Source organism: Staurois parvus, unplaced genomic scaffold, assembly GCF_062004578.1.
Source record: "Staurois parvus isolate SC_StPar_1 unplaced genomic scaffold, SC_StPar_1.0 ptg000469l, whole genome shotgun sequence".
Taxonomy (NCBI): domain Eukaryota; kingdom Metazoa; phylum Chordata; class Amphibia; order Anura; family Ranidae; genus Staurois; species Staurois parvus.
This window is the reverse complement of record NW_028318265.1, coordinates 502,001-523,894: the sequence shown is the minus strand read 5'-3', so window position 1 is coordinate 523,894 and position 21,894 is coordinate 502,001. Positions and strand designations below refer to the sequence as shown.

At 44.9% G+C, this 21,894-nt stretch overlaps 1 protein-coding gene across 1 annotated transcript in view; it reads right to left on the bottom strand.

Annotated features, from left to right (window-relative positions):
- The window catches only part of RERGL (RERG like), a 232,941-nt gene extending 219,498 nt beyond the window's left edge, over window positions 1–13,443 (bottom strand). Inside the window, exon 1 of the mRNA XM_089689092.1 lies at window positions 13,329–13,443. The gene's annotated coding sequence lies outside the window, so the exon portion shown is untranslated. The remainder of the gene's footprint in view (window positions 1–13,328) is intronic.
- Between the last annotated feature and the right edge of the window lie 8,451 nt (window positions 13,444–21,894).

Below are 21,894 nucleotides of genomic sequence, written 5' to 3'. Positions count from 1 at the left end.
GGGATCTCTGACGAAATCCAGATCAGGGATCTTGGAGGTCTCAAGGGCATTCTTTGAAGATCTCCTGGGGGAGAAGCACCTCGACCAGGCAAGGATGTCGAGCTTTTTGGAGTCTACACCAGGTCTGGAAAATAACATTCCGCCCACAAGTTTGACAAGCGAGATCACAGTTGAAGAGGTTGTCAAAGCCATAGATAGTCTGGCCATTAAGAAGACACCTGGGCCAGATGGTTTGACAGCAGAATTCTTTAAGAATTTTAAGTCCAGCTTGGCACCTCGGCTTGTGGAGGTCTTTAATAGCTGTCTGGATGAGGGTTCACTCCCTCCCTCCATGAGGAAATCGGCTGTGATCTTGTTGTCAAAAGGTAAGGACCCTTCGATGATTGAGAATTGGCGCCCCATCAGCCTTCTCAATGTCGATAGGAAGATTCTGGCCAAGATCCTTTTCTGGCGCTTGTCGTCAGTGGCAGACGGGTTACTTTCGCAACGTCAGCACTGCTCGGTTCAGGGCAGAAGTACATTCACAGCGGTGTTAGCTGTCCGGGAGGTTCTGGAGCGATGCAGGGCTGATGGCAGTGGGAAGTATTTGCTGGCGCTCGATCAGGCCAAGGCCTTTGATCAGGTAGATCATAAGTACCTCTGGCATCTCCTTGACCGGTATGGCCTGGAAGGGAGGTTTATTGGCTGGTTGAAAACATTGTACAGAGGGGCGGAGAGCTTCATGTTGATCAATGGTTGGGTTGGGCGACCCTTTGAGGTTGGCTCTGGGGTGCGCCAGGGGTGTCCGCTGAGTCCCTTGCTCTATGCCTTTGCCATTGACCCCTTCGTTAGGAGGCTAGATGGCGGGGCTTTGGGTGGGGTGCCGGTGGGTGCTACCGGTGAGCCGCCTGTGAGAGTCGTGGCCTATGGCGATGACGTGTCTGTTTTCATCTCTGGGACTGAAGAGGCGCAGGAGGTGGTCTCGGAGATGGAACAGTATGCGGAGGCATCAGGCTCCAAGATCAATCGTGAGAAAAATGACGTTTTCTGGATGGGTAGGGAAGGTGAGAACTTCTCGCTTCCGGATACCTTCCCGGAGCCCCAGCCAAAGATCAAAGTGTTAGGCATCACATTTGGCCCTGATGATTATGGTAAATCGAATTGGGAATCCAGGTTGTCTGATGCCGAGGGTAAAGTGAGATGCTGGAAGGGGAGGCGGCTCTCCTTAAGGGAAAGGGTCGATCTGATCAAAACCTACCTGATTCCGGTCTTTTTGTACGTCAGTTACGTTTGTCTCTTGCCAGAGTCTCTCTATACGAGGGTCTACAGCTGTTTCTTCCAGCTATTATGGGGGAACAGACTGAACCTAGTGAAGCGGAATGTGACCTACCTGTCCAGGCGGGAGGGTGGCCTAGGGATGGTCAACCCGATCGTTTTCTTCTCTGTTATGTTTGTAAAACATAATTTTGGTAATATGCTGAAAGAGAAGCTGCCTTCATGGGTAGGTTTGTTTCAGGCTTGGTTTAGACCCTTTCTGAGCTGTTGGGAGAGTGGCGGGCCAGTGAGAAGCCTGAGAGTCAAGCACGGTAAGCTCCCGGCTTATGTTGCCCAGAGCTTGAAAATACTTAGGCGGTGGTGTGTGACGGCGGAGGAGGTCAGATCGCTTCCTGGGAAATTCCTCAGGGAGAGGGTCGTGGCCACTGCCTTTCATGCACCGCTGGCCTTGAAGGATTGCCCAGGCCATAGTCTGCGGGAGGGCTTAAGATTGATAAATATGGAAAGGATTCCCTTAAAGTTTAGGGACCAGGCCTGGCTCGCGTTCCATGGCAGGCTATATGTGAGAGGGAACTTGAAGTGCCGTTCTCTGGACAACCGTGGTTGTCCGAGGACGGAGTGTGGGGGTGAAGTGGAGACTATGGACCACTTCTTGCTTCAGTGCCCTTTCAATATAGAGGTGTACAAAGAGGTGGGGAGGGCTCTAGACATCCCCTTCCTGCACTGCATGTCTTATGCAGAGTGGGTATATGGGGCCTTCAAAACACAAGTGGATTTTGATTTTGACACTCTTTTTTTAGTTTGTCTAGTGGTCCGTTACTACACTTGGAACGCACGGTGTCAGGTTTCCATTCGGCAGAAAATTCTTCCTGTCTCGGTGGTGGTGTATGACATCCTTGGTGAGGTTGGGAAAATTCGGGGTCTTGAGAGAGACAGGCAGCGGCAAAGGACCTGGATAGAGGCGTGGAGGAATATCCGGTCTGTAGCCGCGGTCTGTTGAACTCTGGGTGAGGATTCTGTTCTTTTTTCCTCTGTGTTTTCACTCCTTTAGATTTTGATGACAAGAGCTTTTTGAAGAAAGGCTATGTGCATCTGAAGATCTATGTTTCTTGGCCTTTACTGTGTGTTTGTTAGTAGTATGGTGGGTTTTGATATTTTTTGTTTTAGGAGGATGTTGTAACCAGATAGGGTTTTTCTTTGTTTATGACCAGATGTATGGTTTTTTGTATTTATTTATTTATTTATTTTGTATATATGTATTTTATACCTTTTTGTAAGAAAATTTTGATGCTGGTTGCAAGATTTTATCTAATAAAATATTTCCAGCTATCCTACAGCTAGAACCCCAGAGTTAATCACTCTTCCACTGTCCACACACCCCCACACCAGACACACCACAAAAGGTAACCTGCCAACACCCAACAGAACGGTCTGCTGGGACACCCCACACACACAGATCTCCGTCTGGCAGATCTGTTACCTTTACAATCTGTATGCAATCTGCCAACACGCAGTGCAATTGCATACAGATTGGCAATGAGCTTGACCGAGCGTATCAAGGCAGTAAAATACAATACAATCTAATCTCTCCGAAGATATGAGCCCGCTTAAATACACAGAAGTCACTTATTAATTTTAATATTTAATATCCCGAAATTGGGCAGTGCATAAAATATGTACAAAGTATAAAAAGTTACAAAAAATACAAGAAGACACACATTGACTATTCACTATAAAATAAAAAGGGAATAAAACAGAAGTAAAACTTTACTGAGATTTACCCTGCAACTGGAGCAAGTCAGAAAAAGTCATTAATCCATTAGTCGATCGACCAGCTCCATACGAAATACGAATCACCCTGTCCCAATGTCCGGGTACTCAATTTATGGGGATATGGACGTAGGCGAGACATTAGTCCTCGGCCAATTGACTCTGGGGGTGTTCCTGTACCCGCCAACAGGATGTTCTGGGTGCCGAACTGCCCAAGGTCAATCGGACCAAGACCAGCTTGAATCACCAAGTCGGGGATTGGATTTCCGACACCAGCGCATCAGTCCGATTGCGACAGTACCAATCACTGTTCGGCTGTCGCAATCCAGTGCCACCTAACCATTTCCTGCATTTTCCTGGCATTCTACATAGGCCACAAATACGGTTTTTATATGTCAAAGTGACCCACAGAGTGCCCCATCAGAAGGAAGTATTTTCATCTCTCTGCAACTAATATTATAGCTTTTATGAGGGATGAAACATACTCCTTTGATGTATGTATATTCTTTTAGAGCTCCCAATGTCAGAGAGACAGATCAGAGCCCCCCTGGTGTCATGAGGCCAACCTGTCTCCAGCCGTTTCCTTCCTGCTTTCCCCAGAAGGTGACAAAATCTTATTAGCACCTAGGTGCCACTTCCAAAGGAAGCTAGTCTTTTCAGATGCTAATCGATGACCATCTGTCTCTGAACACCTCTGACTGAATATTTCTTTAATGACAAGGCATGCAACTACATTTAGGATTACATATTTTCTACAGGTCACATCCTATCTACTCAAATCTGTACATTTATGTCACACCTACCTTTACACAGGCTATCCCCCCTTCAGTCTATTATGAATGCTGCTGCTAGACTGAAACACCTTACTAACCAATCAGACTGTGCCCTCTCTGCCAATCCCTTCACTGGCTTCCACTACCCGAACAAATAAAATTCAAAATACTAACCACAAAGTACAAAGCCATCAACAACAATGCCCCCAGCTACATTACAAACCTCATCCGCACACATCGTCCAAATCATCAACTCCGCTCCTCCCAAGACACCTTGCACTCTAGCTCCCTTGCCACCTCCTCCCATGCTTGCCTCCAGGACCTCTCCAGAACCTCTCCCATCCTCTGGAATTCCCTACCCCAGTATGTCCAGTCAGCCCCCACCCTGTCCCCTTTAGGAGATCTTTGAAAACTCACTTATTCAGGGAAGCCTACCCCACCCCCACCTAAGAACTGTACTTGAGTCACCTCCATCAGATCATCCCCCGCAGCCATCACCTTTTGTATCATCTCCACCTTCCTTTAGATTGTAAGCTCCACAAGCAGGGTCCTCCTATTCCTTCTATATTGAACTGTATTGTAATTGTACTGTCCCCCTTTATATTGTAAAGCACTGCACAAATTGTTGGTGCTATATAAATCCTGTATAATAATAATATTAGTTATAATATTTTAAAGGCTGTCAATTGTTTAATGTACCTGCAGTAAAATGTAGATGTACTGTAAGAGCTGTTGGGCTGTGAATTCTTTACTGTAAAGGTAGCCATTGTGTGGATTTGTAACTGTAAAGGCACAGACAATGTGGCTCTTTCTACTGTACTGGCAGAATGAAATTGGATTATTTAAATGCAATCAATTTGTTGATTCTTTACTGTACTAGCAGTAAGGTTGTAGATGCTGTACTCTCAGATCAGTTAGGCAATCAGGATGTGGATTCCTCACTGTAAAGGCAGTCAGACTGTGGCTCCTTTCACTATACTGGCAGAGAGATATTGGATTCTTTATTTTAATTACAATCAGTTTGTGGATTCTTTACTATACCAGCAGTAAGGATGTAGATACTGTACTTTAAGAGGAGCCAGACTTTTGGCTCTTTAACATATAGACAGCCAGGATGTGAATTTTTAACTGTAAAGGTAGTCAGACTGTGGCTTGATTTTACTTTACTGGCAGAAAGAATTTGTGGATTACTTAAAGGCAGTCAGGTTACGGATTCTTTACTGTAAGAGCAGTCAAGCTGTGCATCTGTTACTGTTTAGATAGTTAGATTTTTTAAATCATGGATATCCTTTCTCTTCTTTATTCCAGATCCATTTGAATACATTTTGTCTTTATTATCTTTACAATTACCAAGATTGAAGTGTTGGTCGGGACTAAGAAGACTCTGCTAAGTATAGGTGGGCCTTCTAGCCAATGCATGGTAAAACAGGAAATTAGAGAATGCCTCTGGCCTTATGTTACCTGCCTCTGGCCTTATGTTACCACATCAGAAACCTACTAACAACCTTCCCATCTTTCCTCATCCTCGGCTCATCTGCCTCACTAAAGACTTCTCTGAAACAGGAAAATCTGAGCCTGATATGTCATCAGCGTGCTGAGCGCTGTTCGGGGATTTTTCTTTGAGGCTACAGATTTTCTGACCGTCTGTTGCGGCAGAAAACGTGTCATTCATCTAATAAGGAGTGACCAATTGCCTCCGTGGATTAAGGATGATATGGTGACATATCACAGTAATTTTTGTTAAATAATTAAAACTCCTGAGACGGCAATTACCAAACTGGAGCGTGACAGTTGTGAGCTGTGGCGCTCCCTGTGCGCTTCCTATTGACAGCGACTGTCCAAACAAAGCGCCGACATATTTACTGTCATTACAGGAAATGTATTCATGGCCCCGGGCGGCGCAGACTTTGTAGCGCAGTTTAGTGGAACGCTGGTAATTGCTGCCGATCGTTAAATCACAAGGTGAACCAACAACAAGTGGATTATTTTTACGGTGACGTCTATGTACAATCCATCATCACCCTAACAAAATGCTAAAATACATTTCTGATTCTGAGCTAAATAGGGAAATCCAACATGCAGAATTAAAGATTTGATCTGAAACATTCTCAAAATCTGCAATTAGCTAAGTAGTTGCACAGATCTAGAAGGATTCTAATAAAAGCAAAATATAACATTTATTCTACAGAATACATTAGGAAAATGTTATATTTACTTGTGGCAGGAAGAAACTGAAACGCAACTCCACAGACAAGTGAAATCAGTTATTGAACTGCTAACCATCGGTGCAAAGTGTGGAGTACTGGTTACAGATGTTGGCAGGGATTGGTAAGGATGGAATAAGGTGGACCTGTTACAAGGACAGGTAAGTTTGGAATACTGGGAGTTGGAAGAAAACTAACTATACCCTGAACAGAAAAATCAGTTTTGTGTTAAATAACTGTACAGCTATATCCAGTAAAACAATGTAAAAAGCAATGATAACGTGCTATAAAACTGATAATGATCAATGACATTTCCATACATTGGTAAATGACCAGCAACTTTTCTCTGATCAGTGAATTCTGCACACTGATCACTGCATTCTTCACAATAATTAATGCACTCTGCAAACAGATCACTGCACTCTACATACTGATCACTGAGCTTTGTGTTGCGCTACCCTCTAAGGATCAGCTTGGGACTTTTGGCTTTTTGTCCTGCACTTCACCGCTAAGAACAACGTCAGCTCCTCTGGCACACCAGGGTGAAAGTTACTTATAGGAACACAAGTGGGGATACTTTTAACTAGATTATGAATTAGTATCAGGAAATAGACACAAGACCATTTAGTGGTAAATTGGTATGGGTTAGGGTAAATGCTGATTTGAGCATAAATGAGTATACAGAAGGTAGGTTCAAAAACAGTCTCCTAGACCAAGGCTCAAAATTTCAAGTCCTGAGTTACTAGCCAGGATTTAAGAGTTACTAGCCACCAGTTGCCCCACCCAACCCCTACTCTACCCAACCCTTAATTCCGCCCCTAAACACGCACTTGTAAATTATCTTATGAAATGGCACTGTTAAATGTTTTATGCAGAATGAAGGAAGGGAAGGAAGAAAGGAAATGGAAGGAAGGGAGAGAGGGGAGGAAGGAAGGGAGAAAGGGGTGGAAGGAAGGAAGGGTTGGAAAGAAGAGAGGGAGGAAGGGAGGGAAGGAAGGAAGGGAGGGAGGGGTGGAAAAAAGGAAGGGAGGGGTGGAAAAAGGGAGGAAGGAAGGGGTGGAAGGAAGGAAGGCGGAGAGGGGTGGAAGGAAGGGAGGGAAGGCAGGGAGGGAGGGGTGGAAAGAAGGAAGGGAGGGAGGGGTGAAATGAAGGAAGGCGGGGAGGGGTGGAAGGAAGGGAAGGGTGGAAGGAAGGGAGAGAGGGATGGAAACAAGGGAAGGAGGAAGGGAGGGAGAGGTGGAAGGAAGGAAGGGAGGGAGGGGTGGAAGGAAGGGGTGAAAGGAAGGAAGGGGTGGGTGGAAGGAAGGAAGGAAGGGGTGGGTGAAAGGAAGGAAAGAAGGGGTGGGTGGAATGAAGGAATGGGTGGGCTGAAGGAAGGGAGGGAGGGAGGGGTGGGTGGAAGGAAGGAAGGGGTGGGCTGAAGGAAGGGAGGGAGGGGTGGGTGGGTGGAAGCAAGGAAGGAAGGGGTGGGTGGAAAGAAGGAAGGAAGGGGTGGAAGGAAGGAAGGAAGGGGGGGGGGGTTGAAGGACTCACACGCTCTGTCAGAAGCATCAGAGCTGTCGGCTGCTCTGCGTTCAATTTCCTGCCCACACCTCTTCTGAAGCTGCACGGACTGGAGTGTGGGCAGGCACAGGGTGAGCAGATCCAGCCTCTCTCCCCTCTTCTCCTGTTGGTTTGGAGGATAGGGGGAGGGGCTAGGCACCGAGGAGCACACAGCAGGGGGGCCCTGAAAGAAACGGAACATTCAGGTATGATCAGTGCAGCGGTGGGGGCAGTGGCAAGCAGCGATCTCCTGTGTGGCTTTCAGTGAAGCAGTTGGATGCAGCCTCTCCTCCTCTCCCTCCCGCGGCTTTCAGCTGCTTCACTGAAAGCAATACAGAAGATCGCTGCTTGTCACCGCCCCCTTCCACCCCTCCCACACACCCCTAGTCCCGGCGCTGCTCGCCCCCACCTTATTTCCATTCGCCTAATGCGAACGGGCAAGTGGAAATTTCGAGGGCTGTCCTAGACAGTATAATTACTATACCAAAGTAACTTAGAATAGAGTTCTGTCCCATCAGACTGGAATCAACATATAAATAAGCAAAGTCACCAGTAATCAGTACAAATAAACTATATTGTTGAAAGTATTGGGGCACCCCTCCAAATCATTGGATTCAGGTGTTCCAATTACCTCCATGACCACAGGTGTATAAAATCAAGCATACAGACTGCTTCTACAAACATTTGTGAAATAATGGATCGCTCTCAGGAGCTCAGTGAATTCAAGCGTGGTACCATCATAGGTTGCCACCTGTGCAATAAGTGCATTGTGAAATTTCCTTGCTACTAAATATTCCACGGTCAAATGTTAGTGTGTTTATAACAATGTGGAAGCAATTGGGAACAACAGCAACTCAGCCACGCAGTGGTAGGCCACGTAAAATGACAGCAGGGTCAGCGCGTTCTGAAGCGCACAGTGCACAGAAGTCGCCAACTGTCTACAGAGTCAATAGCTAAAGACCTCCAAATTTCGTGTGACCATCAGATTAGCACAACAACAATGTGTAGCGAGCTTCATGGAATGGATTTCCATGGCCAAGCAGCTGCATCCAAGCTTTACATCACCAAATGCAATGGTTAAGCGTCAGATGCAGTGGTGTAAAGCACGTCACCACTGAACTCTAGAGCAGTGAAGATGCGTTCTCTGGAGTGACGAATTACGCTTCTCTGTCTGGTAATCTGATGGATGTGTCTGGGTTTGGCGGTTGCCACAAAAACGGTACTTGCCTGACTGCATTGTGCCAAGTGTAAAGTTTGGTGGAGGGGGCCTTATGGTGTGGTGTTGTTTTTCAGGGGTTGGGCTTGGCTCCTTAGTTCCAGTGAAGAGAACTGTTAAGGCGTCCGCATACCAAGACATTTTGGACAATTTCATGCTCCCAACTTTGTGGGAAGAGTTTGGGGATGGCCCCTTCCTGTTCCAACATGACTGCAGACCAGTGCACAAAGCAAAGTCCATAAAGACATGGATGAGCGAGTTTGGGGTGGAGGAACTTGAATGTCCTGCACAGAGTCCTGACCTCAACCAGATAGAACAACTTTGGGATGAAGTAGAACGGAGACTGCGAGCCAGGCCTTCACGTCAGACATCAGTGCCTGACCTCACAAATGCGCTTCTGGAAGAATGGTCAAACATTCCCATAAGAATGCTCCTAAACCTTGTGGACAGCCTTCCCAGAAGGGTTGAAGCTGTTATAGCTGCAAAGGGTGGGACATCTCAATATTGAACCCTACAGACTAAGACTGGGATGCCATTAACGTTCATGTGCGTGTAAAGATAGGCGTACCAGTTCTTTTGGCAAAATAGTGTGAGCATTAACAGCAATGTGAATAATACTACAACTAGTCTAGAGTGCACCTTAGGAAAATGGCTAGGATATGGGGCAATGAGAGGTACCTCTTAGCATAAGCAATAGGTCTCTTTGTAATAGCTTTAAAGGGGCAGGCTTCAGACTTAACTCTTCAGCCAGCTGGCGTTGTGGCCCAGTTTATAGCATTGGTGCATGTAAGAATAGTCCCAGACAAGCCTGCAGGCAGCAATAAGACTACTAGATGGCTGTATGGTTCCTAAAGGGTTCAGTCTCTCTAGCAGCAGAAAGTAACCCCCCACAGCAGCAGCTCACCAGTCTCAGCGATATTGCAGCTCACCATCTGGTCACACACAGATTATTCCACTCTCTGCTCTGCACATAGGTGACTGTGGCTGCCAGCACACCTGGATGCAGCACTCCAGATCCTGCTCAGGCTGCCGTGATGCAGCAGTGAGGGTGCACACTGGACAGCGACCCTCTGGACTGCCCTCATGGCAAGAGGAAGATGTACCTTGTACAGCCTGAGAAAATGCAGCTCTTTCCCTTCCTCCTGGCAATCTTCCTCCAGGAAATACAGTCCAAAAGCTCTTGATTACAGTAGAGTCTCTCTGCTCTCAACTACAGTTCCCATAGTGCAGTGCTGCCTGACTCAGCAGATCCTCCTCCTGCTGATATAGTTGTTAACCATTTCAGCACTACAGGGCAGCAGCTACAGAGAGCAGCTGCAGCCAGTGTTTCTATCACTCTCCATTTTTAGCCAAGCACCTGGCTACATCTGCACACTGATCACTGCATTCTTCACACTAATTCCTGCACACTGATTACCGCATTCTGCACATTGATCACTACAGTCTTCACACTGATAACTGCATTCTACACACTGATCAGTGATCTCTGCACATTGACTACCACACTCTGCACACTGATCACTGCATTCTACACATTGATCACTGCACTCTGCATGCTGATCATTGCATTCTACACGCTGATCACTGCACTCTGCTAACTGATCCCTGCACTCAACATGCTGGTCACTGCACTCTGCTAACTGATCCCTGCGCTCTTCACACATTGCACTCACACAAATTACTGTACGGTTTGCACCAAACACTGCACTCTGCATACTGATCACTGCTCTCTAAACACTGAACTCTACACTCTAATCACTGCACTCTTCAAACTGATTACTGCACTCTCCACTCTGATCATTGCACTTTACATACTGATCTCTGCTGTCTTCACACTGCATTCTATACAGTGATCAATGCAGTCTACACTCTAATCACTACACGTTGCACACTGATCACTGCACTCTACACAATGATCACTGCACTCTACACACCAATCACTGCACTCCTCAAACTGATTACTGCACTCTTTACACTGATCATTGCACTTTACATACTGATTTCTGCTGTCTTCACTAGTGATTGGCAGAACACCCCCCTGTTTGGTTTGCAGTCGAACAATCGAACATAACGAATGTTTGACTGCAAACATTGAACCTGGACAATTCACTATGCGGTACCTTACCGCATCCAAGCATGCATTTTTTACAAAAAACCTGGTAAGAAACGCATGAATTATACTAGTAAGTCATGCAGTATTTTAGTAGTGAAACTATTCTTTAATGTTTCAGCTGTCGGCAGGGTTCCCCGCTGACAGCTGAATGTAAACAGAATTGCCGGCAATTAAAAAATTTGTAAAAAAAAATGGTGTGGGGTCCCCCCCCATCCATACCAAGCCCTATGAGACTGGTATGGATTTTGAGAGGAACCCCCAAGCCAAATATTTTTTAAAAAATGGCCCCAAAATCCATACCAGACCCTTATCCGAGCATGCAGTCCAGCAGGTTAGGAAAGGGGAGGAGGCGAGCGCCCCCACCCCTTCCTGAAACACACCAGATCACATGCCCTCAACATGGGGGGGGGGTGCTTTGAGGTAGAGGGCCCCCCCCCTCAAAGCACCTTATCATGTTGATGGGGACAAGGACCTCTTCCCTACAACCGCAGCCGTGGGTGGTGGGGGTCTGTGGGCAGGCCCCCCCACATGTGAATGAGTAAGAAGTACATGGTACCGCTACTCATTCACAAAAAAAAGTATAGTGTAAAAAATTACAGAAAATAGTCTTTGACCAGTCCTTTATTAAAAATCCCCCGAAGTAGATCCAATGTCAATCACGATGTCCGCCACCTGAAAAAGAAAAAAAAATGCTCCATTCTTGACGCTGGCTCCCGCCGTCTGACAGCTGCCTTGGACTGACAGTTTTTAAATATCTAAGCTGCGGGGCCACCCGGTGATGTCAATCGGGTCACCCCGTACCCTTGTGACGTCATTTTGTGCTGTGATTGGTCAAAGCATTGCACCTGACCTATGGTCAGGTGCATTCCTTTGACCAATCACAATGCACTGACAGAGCGCAGTGTATTGTGGGGCATGGCGGGTAAATAGCCCGCCAAAAACCCTTACCATTCATGTTTTCGTCAAACACATAAATGGCTGATGTTTGAGTTGAACTTACGGTCACCTCAAACATCAAGCCAAACAGTACTCTTTACATGGATCATTGTATTCTACACAGTGATCACTGCACTCTACACACTGATCACTGCACTTTGTGTACTATTCAGTGTGCTTTTTACTGCCATACTATGTGAGTCATTGGGCAGAATTACTGAAGCCGATGTGCATGCACAGCAATAGTGGACACTCTGCAGATGCGGTTAAAAACAAATCTCATGAAGTAAATGTAAGGAAGGTGTTAAATGTTAATTAACATACCCAAAGAATCCTTCAGGCAATGATGGAGGGATTGGTGCATAAATGATCTCAGCATGTGGTTTGTTGTCACCTTTCAGCCTGCTATTCCACAAACATTCATTTCCCATCATTACCTGGATAGTAATAATTCACATCAGCCGCTTCACTAAACCAAATTACATGATAAAGGAGATCCAATGGCTGAGCCATGCCAATCCCACACACAGAGCTCATTATGCAAATCATGCAGGTGCTGCTCATTAGATCATTGCCTGGCTAGCCTTATGCCAGGAAAACAGGTAAAGAATACAGAAAAAGTTGAGATCTGAAACTCGCTCCTGGCAAAGAATAAAGGACCAAAATGACACCCCCCTCCCCCTTCTGCTGACATTTCTATTGTCACTGTTTCCCTATCTTTACCATCCTGTCCTTACTGTCCCCACTATCCTGTCTTTGTTATTCCTCCACCCTCACCATTCTCCCTTTCTCACCATACTCTTGCCTTTACATTTCTCTGAGTGTCACCACACTCCTGTTTTCACAATTTTCCCGTCTTCACCATACTCCTGCCCTTATTGTCTTCTCATCCTCAGCATCTACAGTATATTGTCCTTTCACCCTCACCATACTCCTGCCCTTACCACACTCCCACCCTTATTGTGCTTCTTTCATCACCATTTTTCCTCCCTCACTATACCCCTGGCGTCACCATTAACCATTCTCACCATATTTGTGTCCTAACCCTTTTCCTACCCTCGTTATACTCCTGTCCTCAATATTTTCCTACCCCCACCATACTCCTGTGCTTATCATTCTTCCACTCCCATTATGCTCTTGTCATGACCATTCCACCATCCTCACCATCCTCCTGCCCCAACCATTCTCCTACCCTCGCTATTCTCACACCCTCTCTATATTCCTGTCCTCACCATTCTCCCACTCTCCGTATACTCCTGTCCTTATCATTTTTCCACTCTCATTATGCTCTTGTCATGACCATTCCACCATCCTCCTGTCCTAACTATTCTCCTACCCTCACTATTCTCCCATCCCCACCATACTCCTGTCCTTATCATTTTTCCACTCTCATTATGCTCTTGTCATCACCATTCCACCATCCTCCTGTCCTAACTATTCTCCTACCTTCACTATTCCCCCACCTTCACTATACTCATGTCACCAATGTTATATTCCTGTCATCATTCTTCCACACTCACCAATATCTGTTGAAAATTCCTTAGAACTAGGCAGCAAAACACAGTTGTTATTTCAGACACTCTGACACCGGTCACCACGCTTGGCATATTATAGTTTTCAGGCCTCCTTCTAGCAGTTGATATTGTTGGGGACTCAGAGTAGATAATCTCTCTAATTATAAACACAAAGAGTTCCAGGAGTAAAAATAGTCTGCAATGAGTGGAGGGAGCCATTTAAGGAGCTCGGAGCTGCTTTGCCTGGCACCCAGCGGTTCTGGCTCTGTGAAGAGTCATCCATCGGAGCCTCGAGGCTGATGGCATGAAAGGCCCCACTTTGCCTCTTGGCATTGAATGACTATGACTGAACCCTGCCAGGATCCTGGCCACATCTGACAGCTGCTTCCTCCTTCTTCAAGATAAAACTTAGAGGAACTCCGACTTGTCTGAGGGGAAAGTTTCTGAGTCGTGAGGAATCTGAAAAGAGATCAGCAAGGATCCACCACTAACAGGAATTTGTGAATTTAGTGAAATGTATTATTTTTGTTCAAAAGAGCCTGGAAAGCATTGCACCAGTGATCAGTAGATTGCTAATGCTATGTAGGTCTCCTGCAGACCTGTCAGAATATCTGCTTACCGTACAGGATGTACAGTCAAGCAGATGTACTGACAGGAAGCTTCAATAAACTTGTTCATTAAAAACTACAAGCCGACAGCCGGTAAGGCTGTCAGGATTTGTAGGCACTCATTCACAGAACACTGTGTTATGAGTGACGCGGCCGTGTGGGCGGAGCCCTGCATGGCCAAGATGTTTTCAAATCTGACAGGTAGTAATGGGGAACTTCTCAAACAAACCAAAAACAACAGAAAATTTTGAAAAAAAAAAGTTTTTTTCTTAGTTTCTGTTATAAAATGTTGTAAATGAGTAATTTTTCACCTTCACTGATGTGCGCTAATGAGGCTGCACTGATGGGCACTGATAGGCGGCACTGATGGGCACTGATGAGGAGGCACTGGTAGGTGGCACTGATGGGCATTAAAAGGCACCACTTGTGGACATTGACAGACATCGCTGATGGGCACTGAAAGGCAGTACTGACTAGCACTCATAGGCGGCACTGACAGGCACTGATAGTTGGCACTGAAAGGCAGCTCAGTCGGGTACTGATATGTGGCATTGATGTGCACTGATGGGCCCCACCAGATGGCATTGATGGGCACTGACAAGTGGCATTGATGGACACTCTCAGGTGACACTGATGGGGCTACACTGATCATCAGTGCCCTTATGATCAGTGTAGATGTCCCCTCTGAGGAATGCCGATTACCAGCTCTCCTCTCTTCACGAGCTGTCATCATGACAGCTCGTGAGGAGAGGAATGCGCATTTCCTTATTTACATGCGATCAGCTGTGATTGGACAAAGCTGATCACATGTCATCTGCTCTTTCTGCTGATTGGTGATCCTCTGTGTCCCAGGGACACTGCACACCCCCGGTGGTGCGCACACGCAGTTAGAGTGGGAGGCCGTCATATGATGTCCTCCCAGAACGAGAGAACCGCTGCTCACCCGTCATTTCCTTATATGGCGGGCGGGAGGCGGTTAATCCACCATTACTTCCTGCTGTGTTCTGGAATTTGGTATTTGGGATGGAAAAAAGACTAGACGGAAGTACTTCAGCAGCTGACCTCATTAACACACACCCTGCACCTGCCCCCAACCTCCAGGAGATTGCTCCCACTCCCCTCTGCAGATACTGCTTTTTCACTGCGGGCAATGTCAGCTCTGTTCTCACTAAATACACAACCAAGGTCTTTCTCATTTTATACTTTTCCTTCTTCTTGCACAGATTGCTCATTTGGCAGAGTGTGCAGGGGCTGAGCAACAACAGCCTATGTGGAGCAGAGCTGAGGTCTTGAAAACAAGAGAAGTGTGCCCCTGTCTGTAAAGCTCACCATACACTATACAATCCTTTAGATCTACCATCAACTGTAATGCAAGGGCCTGATTGGATGAGTGGATAGAGGAGTGTGTCCTCTGGTTATATTGTAAATATATGGAGATTAAACAATCAGATTGTATAGTGTATGGTATAGTATATACACCTAAAATGAATTAGTTGCGCTTTCAGAGCCATTAATTGTTAATTGCACCCCACACGCAGAGGCAAACTCACATTTTCCCATGTGAAAAAAACTAGTGACAGACACAGCTAAACACACAGTAAAAAACGTGCAGACTCCAACACATCAAAATGTCCTATGAGCTTCTTTGTCCCATATATGGCAGCCCAATGAAATCAATGGGCTTCCCTATGCAAGTGGCAGGAAAAATTAGCTGAAGCTTGATTGGGGCCTGAAAGTGAAATTGGTGTGTTTACACAAGCACAGTAAGGCTCCATTCACATCTTTGCGTTTCCAAACACATGGCAAACTGCACAAAAAACGGTACAAACACGCATCACACTTGCATTGCCATTAAATAATAATGGCGCCCCAAGTGCGGGTAGCAGGCTAGTGTCTGCCTGCGACAAACGCGCTGCATGTGCACCAAAAAGCATGGTAAAAAAACATGCTCCACTCTGAAAAGTTCTGGAGGTTCTTTAGGGTATTTGTCACACACAGGGCAGCCCATTCAAGTGAATAAGCTGCCCTATGCGTGACAAGTGGAAATGCTCCAAAAAGCAAAAAAAAAAAAATGCGAGAATGCGACATCTGATTGTCTCCAACCACTTCCTCCTGTGTACTTGTATAAAGATGGTCGTATACTATACAATCTGATTGTACAATCTCTGTATAATTTCCTGTGTAGTTACCAAAACTATGAAATAAGAGGACCCACCTGAACAATCTATTCAATTTGTATAAAATCAGACAGGCCCTTGCACTACATAGCTGATGATTAATCTACAGGAGATTGTACAATAAAATTGTAGTGCGTTTGGTCACCTTAAGGGCTGGTTCACACTACGTGCGTTCCTAAGCATTTTTCTTTTTCTGCATCTAAAACACACAGAAAGTAGGTTACATGGTTGTCAATAGTATGGTTCACACCAGTGCTTGCAGTTCCAGTGTGTTCCAATTCCAGAAAAACTGGAAACCAAATGACCCCATAAAAAAACATTGCAGAAACACATCCAGACTGCGTTTCTGTGGTGTGAACTGGCCCTAAGGAAAGATTTAGGAAACTGGACAGTGTAGTGGTTTTTGTGTACAAGGTAAATGAGAGATGAGCACATTTGGGGTGGCTTGAGCAGAAAATACAAAAGAAAACGCTTCTATTTTATATGAAACGTGAAATTCTGCCTGAGAAGATGAAAAACTTTTTGATGGTTTGTTGTTTTTACCTTGAAAAATGAAGCATTGTTACACTATAGCTTCTTTCCATCTACAACTGGAGCGACCTTTGGTGTATATGACACAAATGCGCAAATAAATTGTGCTTCCGGTGAGTGCGCAATTTACCTGTGGTTCTGCATAACGCCGGACTATATATACTACGGGGATCTTATCAAGCCTTCTTCTATTCATTTGTGGCTTTTTTTGATCACTGAACTTTTATCGGACCATTATTGTATTGTTTATTTTGCAATTTTATTGTTAGTTTATATAGAGTAGTGGAGGCGTGTGTGGTACACGCCTACACTGCATTTTTATTGGGAAGGTCACACACATCATATGTGGCCTATACCGTTTGCTAAGATCTAAAGAACTTTGCACCATACATACTGGTGCAACCATACGTTTATATCACTTTTTAGCGCTGCACTATTTGTTATGTTTTGTCAGTTTTAAGGTTTTAAGGTCTTCCTTTTTAGTGTATCAGCTGCTGTATCTGTTAGCGCTCACTGAACTTCTCCATCATTATAGTTACACTATAGGCTTTTTTGTGTGTTTTTCACTGTTACTTGGTTTCTCTTAACATATAAAGGATCGTTCACACCATGGTACAGAGACATCAATTTTTCTGCACGTGTTCTGCAAGGTCACAATCAAATCAATTATTCTTTACGTACCCTGTTCACACCACAACACCAATATCATGTGCAGATTTTGTTTCTGCGCAGGAATCTGCAACGTGTATAAAACTAATTGATGTGTGCATGAAAACTGATGTAAACTGCTGTCTCTTCAAGTAAAATCTGTGTGTCAGTTACCATCAGTTTTTCTGCACATATGATGTTAATGAGGCCTAACAGTGAAACACCAAAAAAATAAGTAATAAACAAAAAAAATGTATACTATCCCCTTCCATCTTTAAAGTAGCTGTATTGACCCAATTTTTTTTCTCATTGTCTAAAAGAAATTATATATATATATATATATATATATATTGAGTTGGCCCACCCTTTGCAGCTATAACAGCTTCAACTCTTCTGGGAAGGCTGCCCACAAGGTTTAGGAGTGTGTCTATAGGAATGTTTGACCATTCTTCCAGAAACGCATTTGTGAGGTCAGGCACTGATGTCAGACGAGAAGGCCTGGCTCAAAGTCTCCGCTCTAATTCATCCAAAAGGTGTTCTATCAGGTTGAGTTCAGCACACTGTGCAGACCAATCAAGTTCCTCCACCCCAAACTCGCTCATCCATGTCTTTATGGACCTTGCTTTATACATTGGTGAGTAGTTATGCTGGAACAGGAAGGGGCCATCCCCAAACTGTTCCCATAAAGTTGGGAGCATGAAATTGTCCAAAATGTCTTGGTATGCTGACGCCTTAAGAGCTCCCTTCACTGCAAATAAGGTCCAAGCCCAACCCCTAAAAAACAACCCCACACCATAGTCCCCCCCCCCACCAAACTTTACACTTGGCACAATGCAGTAAGGCAAGTATTGTTCTCCTGGCAACCGCCAAACCCAGACACGTCCATCGGATTGCCAAAAAAGCGTGATTCATCACTCCAGAGAACTTGCCTCCACTGCTCTAGAGTCCATTGGCGGTGTGCTTTACAACACTGCATCCGAAGCTTTGCATTGCACTTGGTGATATACGACTTGTATGCAGCTGCCCGGCCATGGAAACCCATTCCATGAAGCTCTCTACACACTGTTGTTGTGCTAATCTGAAGGTCACATGAAGTTTGGAGGTCTTTAGCTATTGACTCTGTAGACAGTTGGCGACTTCTGCGCACTGTGTGCTTCAGCATGCACTGACCCCGCTCTATCATTTTCCGTGGCCTACCACTTCGTGGCTGAGTTGTTGTTCCCGGTTGCTTTCACTTTTTTATAATACCACTAATAGTTGACAGTGGAATATTTTGTAGCAAGGAAATTTCACGGATGGACTTATTACACAGGTGGCAACCTATCACGGTACCATGCTTGAATTCATTGAGCTCCTGAGAGCGACCCATTCTTTCACAAATGTTTGTAGAAGCAGTCTGCATGCCTAGGTGCTTGATTTTATACACCTGTGGCCATGGATGTGATTGGAACATCTGAATCCAATGATTTGGAGGGGTATCCCAATGCTTTTGGAAATAGAGTGTGTGTGTATATACAGTGTATATATATATATATATATATATATATACACACATATACAGGTGAAACTCGAAAAATTTGAATATCGTGCAAAAGTTCATTTATTTCAGTAATGCAACTTAAAAGGTGAAACTAATATATGAGATAGACTCAATACATGCAAAGCAAGATAGTTCAAGCCGTGATTTGTCATAATTGTGATGATTATGGCTTACAGCTCATGAAAACCCCAAATCCACAATCTCAGAAAATTAGAATATTACATGCAATCAATAAAACAAGGATTGTACATAGAACAATATCGGACCTCTGAAAAGTATAAGCATGCATATGTACTCAATACTTGGTTTGGGCCCCTTTTGCAGCAATTTCTGCCTCAATGCGGCGTGGCATGGAAGCTATCAGCCTGTGGCACTGCTGAGGTGTTATGGACCAGGATGCTATAATTGTGGCCTTCAGCTCTTCTGCATTGTTCGGTCTCATGTCTCTCATCTTTCTCTTGGCAATGCCCCATAGATTCTCTATGGGGTTCAGGTCAGGCGAGTTTGCCGGCCAATCAAGCACAGTAATCCCACGGTCATTGAACCAGGTTTTGGTGCTTTTGGCAGTGTGGGCAGGTGCCAAGTCCTGCTGGAAAATGAAGTCAGCATCCCCATAAAGCTCGTCTGTGGAAGGAAGCATGAAGTGCTCCAAAATCTCCTGGTAGACGGCTGCGTTGACCCTGGACTTAATGAAGCACAGTGGACCAACACAAGCAGATGACATGGCTCCCCAAATCAACACAGACTGTGGAAACTTCACACTGGACTTCAATCATCTTGCAGTGTGTGCCTCTCCATTCTTCCTTCATACTCTGGGTCCTTGGTTTCCAAATGAGATGCAAAAGTTGCTCTCTTTAGAAAAGAGGACTTTGGACCACTGAGCAACAGACCAGGTCTGTTTTTCTTTAGCCCAGGTAAGACGCTTCTGATATTGTTTGTTGTTCAGGAGCGGCTTGACAAGAGGAATACGACATTTGAAGCCCATGTCCAGGATCCGTCTGTGTGTGGTGACTCTTGATGCACTGACTCCAGCCTCAGTCCACTCCTTGTGAAAGTCCCCAACATTTTTGAATGGCCTTTTCCTGGCAATCCTCTCCAGGCTGTGGTCATCCCTGCTGCATGGAATGAACAAGTTGGCGACATATTGCAACATCTATCTTTTTACATTCTTCAAGAACAACCTCTGTTAGAGCCTGGATGCTAGATGGAGAGTGATACTCAACTTGTCTTCTTAGAATTCTCCATAGGTGTTCAATTAGGTTCAGATCAGGAGACATACATGGCCACTGAATCATTTTCACCCTGTTCTTCATCTGAAATGCAACAGTGGCCTTAGTAGTGTGTTTTTGATCATTGTCATATTGGAAAAATGCAGGACGACCAAGGGCACGGAGTGATGGTAGCATCTTCTCTTTCAATATAGAGCAGTACATCTGTGAATTCATGATACATGAATGAAATTATGCTCCCCGGCACCAGCAGCACCCATGCAGCCCCACAGAAAGACACTGCCAACACCATGTTTCACTGTAAGCACCATGCATTTTTCTCCTCCTCCTCACCTTTGCGAAACCATAGTTTTGAAGCCATCCATTCCAAAAACATTTATCTTGGTCTCATCACTCCAGAGTACAGAGTCCTAGTAGTCTTCTTATTTTTCAGCATAAGCCCTGGTAAATTCTAGGTTTTTTTGTGCATGGGCTTTAGGAGAGACTTCCTTTGTGAATAACATCCATGCATGCCATTCCTCTGCAGTGTAAGCCATATTGTGTCCTGTGAAGCAATCACCCCAGTTTGACTTTCTACTAATTTAGCTCACGGCAGAGAACTTGCATGGCGATTTTCTTCAACCCTTCTCTTCAGAAGATGCTCCTGAAGAGCCTCGAGGTGTTAACTGCCATGGACAGTCTGGACGTCTCTGTGAGATGGTTGCAGTTCCATCTTTGTTAAATGTCTTTATCACTTTTGCTACAGTATTCTGACTGAAAAGTAAAGCTGTGCTAATCTTCTTGTAGCCTTCACCTTTCTTTTGTAATGAAATTATTTTTTCTCTGGGCTTGTGACATTTCTCTTCCATGTGGTACCATTGTTGACAGCATGAAATGGGAAGGGGTTTTCTTTAAGTAATGCCTTTTTATAATCAACTGTCTGCTGGAAACCTGTTTATCGAATAATTAGACTCACCTGTAGTTGAATTCATGTTGATTAGAATTTTGTTGTCTAAAATGTTACTTTTCTGCTAAGACTTTCATTGGGATGTATTCATTTTTGCAACATTGTCTTTAATGAATTTGTTAGGAAAAATCCTTCTGTTTTTTGCAAATTAACAAATCTTGCAATCAATGGCCCACAATTGTGGGAGTATTTTGTAGTATAGTGTCCCATAGAAAATATTGATTCTGAAAGAAAAGTAAAGGTTTACTGACAAATCTGTTGGGGTGTACTAATTTATGCTGAGCACTGTGTGTATATATATATATATATATATATATATATATATATATATATATATATATATATAAAACTACTCATTAGGGATTGCTGATGAATTGGGTCCCCCTATAGTACTGCAGTCCTCCACACAATGTACGTTTCGAGTCAGAAATCAGCCATGAGCTATTGTTTTGTATTTTATTGAGAGGATTTAACTGGGATAGTGTAAGGGGGTATAGGATACCCAAGAGAGCTGATACCTGAGAACAAACTTCCTGGGACTATTTACATGTTTCTCTGCTGCAACCCAGCTCTTGTGGAGAGCTAGCTAACGTCTCTTTGTTTTACCACCCCAGAGCCTAGACCCTAGACTTTTCCTGAGCAGAGGATCTGGATCCTGTCCCTTTAAGTGAGGTGAACAGTCACTAATAGGGTGATAATCTGGTTTCTCACCAGAGTGCTTCTTCCCCTTTCTGCCCAGGAGGTGCAGGTGTACTCACTCAGATCCTCTCCGCTACTGCTTTCGGGATGGCTGCTGCTACCAGACCTATCAGCCGGACTGCTCCTTCCCTGCCATATAGGTGGTCCTCGGCCAGGGGGCCAGTGAGCTCCAAGTTTTCAGCCTCTCCAGCTCC